At 51.0% G+C, this 12,300-nt stretch overlaps 1 protein-coding gene across 1 annotated transcript in view; it reads left to right on the forward strand.

Annotated features, from left to right (window-relative positions):
• Positions 1-5,644: 5,644 nt before the first annotated feature.
• ARHGAP35 (Rho GTPase activating protein 35) overlaps positions 5,645-12,300 on the forward strand; it is a 147,382-nt gene continuing 140,726 nt past the window's right edge. The window contains exon 1 of the mRNA XM_033223791.1: positions 5,645-5,821. The gene's annotated coding sequence lies outside the window, so the exon portion shown is untranslated. The remainder of the gene's footprint in view (positions 5,822-12,300) is intronic.

Raw genomic sequence — 12,300 nt, forward strand, 5'->3', positions numbered from 1 at the left:
AGCACTGCGCTCCAGCCTGGGCGACGGAGCGAGACCTTGTCTCGTTTTTTTAAAAAATATATATGTTTATTATGCATTCATCCAGTAGATATTTAGTGCGTATCTACTAAGCAAGGGGTCCAGACACTGGGATTCCGTGGTGAATCCGAGCATCCCCGCTTCCCGTTCCTGCCTCGTGATTGGCTGCTCTTGAGCCAATGGCGGAAGAGTCCACCGCTCCGCCAGCCCCGCGGCATCCTTCGGCTGCAGCTTCCCCGGTTCGGTTTGCAGGCGGCGCTGTGGACCCACTGACTCCTCCGTCACACGCAGACCTGGTCCCCACGCTCTCTGTTTCTTCAGACTCTCAGAAATGAAGACAGTGTATACCCCAGCGTCCCACACTCTTTACAAAATCCTTTTGTGCATTTTTCTGCCTGTGCAGGCTTCCAATGCAGGTCCAGAATCCCACGCCCGCCTCTTATCAACCAACCCCGACGGCTCTCGCGTTGATGTGACCTCCAGACATTCGGGCCCCTAGGGCGATGCTTGGGAAATCTTGACAGCGACCCAAGCCGGCAGTCCGCACTTCTCTGTGTCGGTTAATTGTTTACTCGTTTGTTTATTTATCCTGGAGTGGAGGCTAGCCGGGTGCGCGGAGGCGGCTGCCCCCAGGGAAGCCCGCTTCCTGTGGTTGACTTGCTCAACTACTGTCCGCCCTCTTGCGCACTGGAAAAAATTGCAGAGCTGGGAATGCACCCCTTGATGGTTCCGTTCACGCAGTAAAACAATGCCTGGGCCCCTGCCTTCTGCCTGGATCCGCGCTAGAGACGTCTACGATGACTGAGACAGCCCTGGCCCTGCCCTCAGGGGCCTAGCAGTTCGATGGGAAAGACCTATCACCAGATATGGACCACCCAAGGTGGCCAGGGCTTGGACGGGAGACCTAAAGGGACTGTGGGAGCCTGGAAGAAGCAGCTGACCCAGCCTGTGGCATCAGAGAAGGCCTCCTGGAAGAGGGGACATCTGAGCTAGCATCTCAAAGAAGGCTAGAAGGACAACGACTTTGTCTCTGGCTACCATGTCCCCAGTGCCTACCACCCCCTTGTTTAGCATTGGATTTTTTTTTTTTTTTTTTTTTTTTTGAGACGGAGTCTCCTTCTTTCATCCAGCCTGGAGTGCAGTGGTGCGATTTTGGCTCACTGCAACCTCAGCCTCCAGGGTTCAAGTGATTCTCCTGCTTCAGCCTTCCAAGTAGCTGGGATTACAGGCATGCACCACTATGCCTGGCTGATTTTTGTATTTTTTGTAGAGACAGGGTTTCGCCATGTTGTCCAGGCTGGTTTCGAACTCCTGGCCTCAAGCAATCCACCCACCTCAGCCTCCAAAGTGCTGAGATTACAGGCCTGAGCTACTGCGCCTGGCCGACTCGTTCATTTTTATTTATTAACAAATTTTAATTGTGGGTCATTTGCCAGACTTTGGAACCAGCCAGAGTCCCCTGCCTTCAGAGGGCTCACACACAAAATGGTGATACCAACACAGAACTTCATTTCATCTTTTTAGAGACAGGGTCTGGTCCTGTGGCCCAGGCTGGAGTGCAGTGGCACAATCATAGCTCACTGAAGGCTTGAACTCCTGGACTCAAGTGATCTTTCTTCCTCAGTCTCCCAAAGTGCTGGGATCCAACACAGAACTGCAAACCCTGAACCCTGAAGAAATGTTATGTGTAGTAACGTGACCCAGTTGTCTGGGTTTATATCTCAAACCTTCTACTTACTAGCTGTGTAACCTCTCTGTATCTTATCACTTACTCATAAGGTTGTCGTGAGGATTCAGTGAGTTAATGGGTCTAAAGTGCTTTTAAACTGCTGCCTGGGCCGGGCGCGGTGGCTCAAGCCTGTAATCCCAGCACTTTGGGAGGCCGAGACGGGTGGATCACGAGGTCAGGAGATCGAGACTATCCTGGCTAACACGGTGAACCCCCCGTCTCTACTAAAAAATACAAAAAACTAGCCGGGCGTGGTGGCGGGCGCCTGTAGTCCCAGCTACTCCGGAGGCTGAGGCAGGAGAATGGCGTGAACCCGGGAGGCGGAGCTTGCAGTGAGCTGAAGTGAGCTGAGATCTGGCCACTGCACTCCAGCCCGGGCGGCAGAGCGAGACTCCATCTCAAAAAAACAAAACAAAGCAAAACAAAAAACAACAACAACAAAAAAAACTGCTGCCTGGCATGTCCAGGTATGGTAGCTCATGCCTGTAAACTCAGCGTTTTGGGAGGCTAAGGCAGGAGGCTTGCTTGAGGTCAGGAGTTTGAGACCACCCTGGGCAACACAGCAAGACTCCGTCTCTACCAAAAGAAAAAAAAAATTTGACCAAGTGTCATGGTGAGGTCATGTAGTTCCAGTTGCTCAGGAGGATTGCTTGAGTCCAGGAAGCTGAGGCTGCAGTGAGCCATGATTGGTCCACTGCACTCCAGCCTAGGCAACAGAGCAAGACCCTGTCGCAAAAAAAAAAAAAAAAAAAAAATCCACAAAAAAAACAAATAAAAAGAATGTTGACTAGCCTGGCCAACATAGTGAAACCCAATCTCTATTAAAAATACAAAAATTTGCCAGGTGTGGTGGCACGCAACTGTAGTCCCAGCTACTCGGGAGGCTGAGGCAGGAGAATCGCTTGAACCTGTGAGGTGGAGGTTGCAGTGAGCCGAGACCACACCATTGCACTACAGCCTGGATGCCAGAGTGAGACTCCATCTCAAAAAAAAAAAAAAGTTGTGGCCAGGCTTTGGGAGGCTGAGATGGGTGGATAGCTTGAGGCCAGGAGTTCCAGACCAGCCTCCTCTGAACAGGTGAAACCCTGTCTCTACTAAAAATACAAAAATTAGCCAGGTGTGGCGCCTGTAGTCCCAGCTACTCAGGAGGCTGAGGTAGAAGAATCGTTTGAACCCGGGAGGTGGAGGTTGCAGTGAGCTGAGATTGCACCACTGCACTCCAGCCTAGGTAACAGAACAAGACTCCGTCTTGAAGAAAAAAAAAAAATTAGTGGGGCATGGCGGCACAAGTTTGTAATCCCAGCTGTAATCCCAGACTCTGTCTCAAAATAAAAAATTAAAAAAAGACTGTTGCTTGGCACAGAGTACTCATTTTTATTATTAAAGAATGAGGGATTAGGCCAAATCTGGGAGACTACCCTGAGAAGGTGACTTCAAGCTGAGAGTCGAAGGGTAAATCAGAGCTGATGGGCTCCCAAGGGGTTTGGGGGATCCAGCATGAGCCCAATGGTCCTTGTTCTCCAGGTGCTGCCAGTTCACAAATTTAAGATTGAAAAGACCTGGAACACTGCATAGGTGTTAACGACATTAATTTGAAGTACGGGTATCAGGAATTCACTGCCCCCCACCTTGTCTTTCCTGTGTCTCCTCAAATAATCTCAAAAGTCCCTTACACACCACGGTTTGTAATGACAGCCCACGCACTCGATTTGGCAGCCCCACAGTGCTTAAAGAAAAGTTGTTGTTGTTGTTTCAAGCCACTAACATCTAAAAATCCGATTGAATGCATTGAAAGTATTTTTTTTTTTTTTTTTTTGAGACGGAGTCTCCCTCTGCTGCCCAGGCTGGAGTCCAGTGTGATCTCGACTCACTGCAACCTCTCCTTCCCGAGTTCAAGCCATTCTCCTGCCTCAGCCTCCCGAGTAGCTGGCATTACAGGCGCCCGCCACGACGCCCACCTAATTTTTGTATTTTTAGTAGAGACAGGGTTTCATGTTGGCCAGGCTGGTCTCGACCTCCTGACCTCAAGTGATCTGCCCGCCTTGGCCTCCTAAAGTGCTGGGATTACAGGCGTGAGCCACCACGTCCGGCCCTAAAAGTGCTACATTAAAAAAAAAAAAAAAAGGAAAATCCTTTAATATAAAAAGCTTTATTTATTTATTTTTTTGAGACAGAGTCTCACTCTATCACCCAGGCTGGAGTGCAGTGGCGGGATCTCAGCTCACTGCAAGCCCCCCCTCCCGGGTTTACGCCATTCTCCTGCCTCAGCCTCCCGAGTAGCTGGGACTACAGGCGCCTGCTACCTCGCCCGGCTAGTTTTTTGTATTTTTTAGTAGAGACAGGGTTTCACCATGTTAGCCAGGATGGTCTCGATCTCCTGACCTTGTGATCCGCCCGTCTCGGCCTCCCAAAGTGCTGGGATTACAGGCGTGAGCCACCGCGCCCGGCCATGTAAAGCTTTATTGATGGAATAAACAAGCCCATGTAATTTTATTTATCAACGCTTACAGAGCGCTTACTATATGCAAGGCCTGATTTCCAGAGCTTTACAAAATACAATCTATTTAATTTTCACAGCAGCCCTACGAGAGAGGTATGATTATTATCCCATTTTATAGATGAAGAGACAGATGGCAGAAATGCCAAATGTAATAGGAAACAGCCTTTCTTCATGCATTCCACAAATATTGGCTCGGCGCCCGGGAAGCTCATCTTCCACGATCTGTACTTCCGGAGGAGTCCCAAAGGAACACCTCCTCAGTTCAGAGGAGTCAAGGGTTACAGCGGTGCCCTCTCCCATCACTACTCTTTTCCCTTCAGGCGCCCGAATTGACATTTGATTTGTAGTCATTTGCACAATGCTAAGTGACAGGCTTGGGCTGCACACAGTACCAGGCCGTCTTCCCTCTCCTGGGGATCAGGCGATCACAGAACCAAAAACAAGTTGCAAGGACGCGCGTTGGCTGCAGATTTTCTTCACAGCCAGGAGAAAGAGCACGCGCTCTCCATCCCCGCCTCTTCTTCCGGGACGACGAATTGCGGGGCTCGGATTGGGCTGAGGCGGGCCACGCCTCCTCATAGCCTCCAGTCAACTCCCTCTCTGGTGCGCTCCCTCCTTCTCAGCCCCCGCCCCGCCGCCCCACGTTACGTCGCTCCTTCTGGCCTCCTCCGTTATCCCGGGGGCTGCGGCTCGCGCGGCAAACCCACCTCCCATTGCTTCCCATTGGCTGTTCAGGTCCCGCGCGAGCGGGATCGCGCCCTTCGCCCCCCACCCCCAAAACCGGGCCATGCCTCTCTCCTTCGGCTTTCTCCAGAAGCCAGCGCGAGGTGGCAGATCGGCTGCTTGAGGCGCGCGCGGAGACGCGCGCACCTCCTGCGGGCCACTCCCTCTGCCCTGCGCCAACAGCTGCGCCGGCTGGCAGCCTCCCGCGCACGCGCGCTCCCCCACCCCGCTCCCTCTGCTCGTTTGCAGCTCGCCTAGCGCTCAGTCGCGACGGCGGCCGCCGCAGTAGCTGCATTTTTGAGGGCGCACGCGCACTGCACTGTCCGCGGCCGTTCCTGACCTCAGGCAGCGGCGGTGGCAGTGAGCCCCTCAGGTGCGCACGCGCTCTGACCTCTCCCCACTGCCTCGCTGGTTGTCCCTTCGCGGCGCGCGCCCAGGGGCCGTTATACCCCTGCAACGGTCCACGCGCCGCGCACGCGCAGTAGCGAGGGGGCGCGCGCGCGGGAGCGGCCGTCGCAGGAAGGAGGTGCCGCCACTGCCGCCATTGCGAGGGAGGGAGGGAGGGAGGGAGTGAGCGAGGCTGGTCCGCCCTCCCCCTGGTTCCCGCCCCTCCCCCCTTCCCCTCCCCGTCCCCCGCCCCGAGGGAGAGCCGCGGCGCGGCGGCAGGAGGAGGTGGAGGAGGCGGAGGAGGGAACCCGCGAGGGAGGGTCCGCCCGGCCCCCCGCCGCCGGAGCCGCCGCCGCCGCCGCCTCAGCCGCCGCTGGACTAGGAGCAGGGGAACATGGCGCCGGGGCCCCCGTCGTTGCTGCCGGGATCCTGGAGGCCGGGGCCGCGCTGAGGGCGCCCAGCTGGTGAGTGCGCGAGCTCACGGGCCCCGGGCGGCGAGGCCGGGCGCCGCCCCGCTGCGGGGTCCAGGGGGAGGCGGGGACGGCGGGGCCCGGAGCCCGCGAACAATGGAGGAGCTGGAGGGGGAGGGGAGGAGCGGCCCCCCCAGCCCCCCGGGCCCCGCCGTCCCCGTCGCTTCGCGCGTCGGCCCGGCCCGTGGGGCCTTTCTGCCCTTTGGACCTACCCCTGCCCGCCCCAGCCCTGCTGTCCCCGCCGCCGCCCCCACCCCCGACCCGTTGGGATCTCGGTGTCTGCCTCAGAGCCTCCCTGACTTCAGCCAACCGGCTCCAATTCTGCGACCCCCTTCCCTCTTCCACCCCTCCATAATGCCCTTCGCTCCTCCCGGGCTCTGCAGTGCTCCTGGGACCCACCTTTTTCTCATTGACCATTCTGCATCCCTTAATTGTGGCTTCCACTTTTGAGATCTGTGACCCTTCTGCCTCTTCTCGATTCTGCTCTCACCACCCTTCAGATCTGTCCTCGGCCCCTTCTTTGACCTACCTGCTGTGCTATTATTCTTGTCTCAGAATATGTTGCACCCTGGGAGCTGTCCCTTTAGGACCTGCGGTTCTAACCCCTTGGAGATCCATCTGAGACCCCTATTCAACCAGGCACTGCTGCCCCAGGTCTTCCACTTGGACTTAATCCGGTTTCCTCGTGGGCCCAACTCTCTGCATTTCTGTCTGCCCTCTCACAGAGCCTGCTGCACCCCGGGATGCCCCTCGGCTGGCCTTCTGACCCTTCCGTGCCCCAGTTCATTCCCCTGATCTCCTCGGGCTTGGCTGCACAGCGCTTGCCTCTTCCCCTTCTCAGCTCTTGTTACGTTTGCCATTCAGACCCTTTCCTCTCTTCCATACCTTTCTGCCTCTCAGCTCTGCCCCTTGCCCGACCTCAGATCTTGCTGCTCTGCCCTCACCTGCTTGCTTCTGACTCTGCCTTCCCGAGAAGCAGCCTCCTCCTGCTTCTCTGACTCTGCAGGTCTCCCATTTCTGCTATTCACTCAACTGATCTGTCCCTAACTCAGACTGCCTTCAGTTTCAGCCCCAGTGTTCTCTTGGAGGTTTCCTCTCTACCCCACCTTCTTTTTGGCACTCCTCTGAGCTACTGCATTCATTTGCTACTCCTTTCTTTGGCCTGTCTCTCCTTCAGTTCTCTGCCTAAAAACTGCTTCCTGTCCCCTTTGCTCCAACTCCTCTCCTCCCCGTTTTAGCCCTTAGACATACCCTTTAACGTCACTATACCTCTGATACCTCCCGGGCTGGTCACCCATCCCCTTCCCGTTCTGCATCTCACAGACCTGCCCCTAGATCCATTTTGTACCTGCACTTTCTCCTCGTTTTTTTCAATTCTGCCCCATCCTCTATTTAGTGTTTCCCTCCCCAGCTCGGTTCCTTCGGAGCTGTCCACTTGCCCGCATATTTTTAGACCGGTTTTTAACTTCTGTATTGCCGTCCGCGCTTGGAGCGGTCCTTTAACACTGGGGTTCTTGTCACTGTGTCCCCTCTCTGTTCCCTCCCGAGTCTTAAGTTTTCCACATGACATTCTCTTCCCCCCACCATTTTGATTCAGCCCTCCCCCTTCACTCTGCTTTATTTGCCCACCCTCCACTGCCCTGCCTCTTGTCTTCTTTTGGAGTTCTCACTCCCTCCGATTGTGACATTAAGATGTCTTCTTAATCATTTTTTCCTATGTATCCCCCCACCTTCCTCTTGGAGCTGCCTCAGTGCTGTGATAGATTCTTACTCCCCTTACTCCCCTTTCGTTGATATCCCTCTCCCAGTTCTGTTCCTCTTGAACTTGTTTCCTTCCTCACCTTTTTTTTTTTTTTTTCTCTTTCCCCTTGTATCTTGGCAGGCTCCTTCTCTTCCCATTTAGTTCCTATCAGACCTGCTCATCGCAGCTCACCACCCGTGGCCCACCCATTCCCCATTGAGCACTTCCCCTTTCAGACATGTCTTTCTCTCTTCTCCATCCCTCTGCTGCAGAGGCAAAGGGGCTGGATTGGGCCTTAGGCTCTCAGGCTCTGAGACTGCAGAATCTCTCTCTGCGCCCTAACCCTGAGGGTTCTATCCCCAGGGATCCTGAGAGATCTGGGTAAATAGGTGGGGATTGGTTGATTGTTACTGCTCTCTGGAGTCTGGGAGTGTCTCCCCCATTTCTCCCACTTCCACTAGGTTAGTAGTGTGGGGGGAGGTAGATCTCTGTCCATTGCCCCATTTTGTTTTCTCTGCTGTTTGCTCTCCCCCTTCCGATCTCTGGGCTCTGCAGCTTTGTGTCCTTTGGAAAAGGGGATTGCAGCTGCTCACAGATCTTTATTCTCTTTCTCACTTTCCCTCTTTCTTTCTCTGAGCGGTTGCATACAGTACCCTCTCTCCTATTCCACCTCTAAGCCAGCACCCCTAGGAGTGTGTTTTTTTTTTCCCCCAGCTGACAAGTCATTTTGTTTTACCTCTAGCTGGGGAAATGCCAGTTCTCGGATTCTCCCGATCCCACTGGGGTTTATGGCCACACTTGGACCTAGGGAAGCTACAGTCTTGCCTTCCCTAATGGCCTCTGGTTTGCAGTGTGACCTTGGGGGAGGGGATGGGGAAGGTGGGCTTATTTCTTTTTCACCTCTGCTCCAGGGAAGGCTCCAGCTTCCTGGTCTTCAAAATGGTGAGGGCTTGGGTTTGGAAAGCACTTTGCGGTTGTTTGTTGAAAGAGAGAGTGCCAAGTGTCACTCAGATTTCTGCCCTCTGGTATTGCAGGCTCTCCCTGCCACAGGAGCTGAGTGCCTCTGGGCAGATCCATGCTAGATTCTGGGGCTCATTGGTGTACAAGGGGTGTGTGGGTGGGCACTGACATTCCTTAAGCTTTTTGAGTGACCTGGTTTGGTAGAGTTAGAAAAGGGTGCCAGGAACTGGCGGATGTGATTGGATTTTTAGTCTTATTATCTGAGAAATGCGTCTTAGCTACCATTCCTGAGCGATTTTCTTTAATGACTATATGGTTGGGCGGGGGGGCGGATTTAGGAAGTTCATTCAGGGGTAAAGGTGGTTTTTACAGAAAATCTATCCAACCATTTTCCTTCCTTAACTTGGGAAAGGGGATCTTTTGCATGTTCTAGGTTTATTTATTTTATTTCTTAAGTAAATCAAAAGCCTGATTTTTTTTCCCTGCTGTGGCCCAGGGCAATTGTATATTAAAGTAGCCATCCAACTGTGAAGGAGCATTTACTGGAAGGACTTTCTTAACTGAGCTATGATCAAACTTTGTTTATTTTAGTACTTATTTAGAAATAATTCTGTGTGGACACATTTGAAATAAAAAACATTCACTGGACCATTCACTCATCAAATATTAGGGCATTTGTATATGAGACAGTGAAGAGGGCTGATAGTAGATCTGTATGGCTCCTTGAACTTTTTAAAATTTTCTGACAGAATCTGGTAATTTTAATGATCTATGTATGGCATGGGTTTTCACCATTATTGACTTAAAAGATTTTTGATTCATTTCCGTTGGTGAATTTTTAGCCTTGTATATCATGATTAATTTCCTGAATTTATCTTAGAGTTTGTGTTACCCATGTTAGTATCAATGGTCGTTTTGTTTTTTATTCTTAATATAGAAGTGACAGATAATTAAGAATAAAAACAACTGTGTATGCAGTACTGCTTAAATGTGTGTCCCAGAGTTTTAATATCATTGGCAGCATAAAAAGGTCCTGCATGCCAAAAGCCTAAGTTTACATAATAGGGAGAGAGGAAACACAGAATAAACAGCTGATTTTTCCACCTGCACTGCTAACCGATGTTCTTAAAGACTGTCAGATTTCTCTGAGGCCAGCAGAGGCCCCAACTCCAGCATTGACATTTGCTTTCATGATGGAATTGGATGCTACAGAAATGTGAGGTGGTAGCCTTGGCCTTCTGGCACAGTTAATATGCCATTTGGAGTCGGGGGGCTGGAGCAGGAGATGGCAGTAGACAACTGCTTTCAGTGTAGTGACATGTTTTCAAGGGCTCTTGCCCTGCCTAGGAAATCTTTGTAAAGACTTTTAAAAACTAATCTGATCAAAGTTCCTCGTTTAAGTCATCATCTTGTTTTCAACTAACCTTTTTTTGGCCATGCCCCCCCTCCTTTTACCTGCCCCCCATTTTCCTTGGCATGATGAAGGTTGACATATTTAGGACGGTGGTGACAAATCAGAACATACTCATTCTTCTTGATCCAGAAGAGAAGAAGTTGAAAGAAGTTGTTGGTTTGCAGATTCATGGGCAGATCCATGGACCTTGATGGTGACTTTTGGCAAAGGACACAGCCTGGGAGGGGTGGGGGCTGCACAGGTGACAGTAAACCATAGCTTGATAGATGTTTGGTGAGTCTGCATGTGAGGAGGTGAGGCATCAGGTCAATATAGTTGGAGATTGAAAAGATTGGAGTGGCTGTTGGTCTCCGTCTAGTCTGGTCTGCTTCCCATCTTTGGTCCACTGTGGTCTCCTAAGAGGTGTTAGGCTGCTTGCAGGGTCTTCCTGTGATCTGCCATGACTATTGTCAGTCACCACCTGGCAGTCTAAAGAAACAATGTCTTGATTTTTACACAGTCGTCTTGACTTTTTTTTTTTTTTTTTTTTTTGAGACGTAGTTTCACTCTTGTTGCCCAGGCTGGAGTGCAGTGGCGCAATCTCAGCTCCCCACAACCTCCGCCTCCCGGGTTCAAGCGATTCTCCTGCCTCAGCCTCTCAAGTAGCTGGGATTACAGGCATGCGCCACCATGCCAGGTTAATTTTTGTATTTTTAGTAGAGATGGGGTTTCATCATGTTGTCCAGGCTGGTCTTGAACTCCTGACTTCAAGTGATCCACCTGCCTCGGCCTCCCAAAGTGCTGGGATTACAGGCATGAGCCACCACACCTGACCTATTTTTTCCTTTTTTATTTATTTTTTTTGAGACGGAGTCTTGCTCTGTTGCCCGGGCTAGAGTGCAGTGGCCGGATCTCAGCTCACTGCAAGCTCCGCCTCCCGGGTTTACCCCATTCTCCTGCCTCAGCCTCTGGAGTAGCTGGGACTACAGGCGCCCGCCACCTCGCCCGGCTAGTTTTTTTGTATTTTTAGTAGAGACGGGGTTTCACCGTGTTAGCCAGTATGGTCTCGATCTCCTGACCTCGTGATCCGCCCGTCTCGGCCTCCCAAAGTGCTGGGATTACAGCTTGAGCCACCATGCCCGGCCTTCCTTTTTTAAAAAAATCTTCTGTTATTCATCACGGCACTATCCATGATGTCCAGTTGGTAAGATTTCTTTTTCACGATCTATAAAATGGCTAAAATTGAGATTATTTGCACGAAAAGAGAAGGTGACTAGCAGAAATACCTCCTTTGACGCCTTGCGTTCATTAGAACTCAGTGTGAAAGTCCGTGCCTGGTCTAGCCTCCTCATTTACAGATGGAGGAATGGAAGGCTGGCATAACGCATTGTGACAGACTTTCTGCCACAGCAGAAAAGTACTGCACTTACATAAGGGCGGGGACCTGCCTTCTGATCTAGGCCTTGTCCTAATTACTTGGGACCTTGAACAAATTGCTTTACCTCTCTGGGCTTCACCTTCCTAGTCTGAAGCCTCGTGTGCTGTCCAGGTCTGATTGTACATTCTTGTTGTCCTGGGTCACTTACCAAGTTAGAGCTGGGGCTTAGGACTAAGCTCCTGTTGCTGCTCTTTGATTCCTCCCTCACCTGCCAATCCCCAGCTGCCTGTCAACAAGTCCTGTAACCCGGAGTTTGTGTAGGGCGCTCTTTCCCTGGGAGACGCAGTAAAATGAACTGGATTACCCTTGTTGTATACTTTTTCAGATATAAAAGAAACACTGCCTGTTTTTCAACCATTCACATGGAAATTACTTTATAATTTAGGGGGATGGGATTACCCAGATTATATTAGCTACATAACTAAAACCATATATCTCTTTTAAAAACAATATGGAATTTTTCAAGCTGAGTCATTGTTGACCTAGGCTCTCAAACAGCAATGGTCTGAATAGCACTTGTATTCCTGGCATTAAGAAATGCAAACAAATAATTCATGTTCATCTTCCTGGAAGTTTCTTTCTATTTAACTTTTGATCCAATGCTTTATCAGGCTTCATCTATGAAGAATTCTTGAAGATAACTTTTGGCATCTGTCAATCTAATTTTCATTTATTTGCTTCTCTGATATTGAGAAATGCCATTAAGTTGATGTATTAGCAGAGAACCAGATACTTTCAGCCATGAAGTGTCATTACAGGAAAGTAATATTTATTTTAGTTGAAAATAGCCAGACTTGCCTCTCTCATTTTCCTTTATTGAAACAAACATTTTCTTTTTATGCACTTTGCAGCAGTTGTGACTGTTATATTATAGATCTGTAGGTATTTCCTGCCCCTTTTGCTCTCCTAATATCTCTGCATTCTTACTTGGATGATGTCCT

Source organism: Trachypithecus francoisi, unplaced genomic scaffold (assembly GCF_009764315.1).
Source record: "Trachypithecus francoisi isolate TF-2019V2 unplaced genomic scaffold, Tfra_2.0 Lachesis_group12, whole genome shotgun sequence".
Classification (NCBI taxonomy): domain Eukaryota; kingdom Metazoa; phylum Chordata; class Mammalia; order Primates; family Cercopithecidae; genus Trachypithecus; species Trachypithecus francoisi.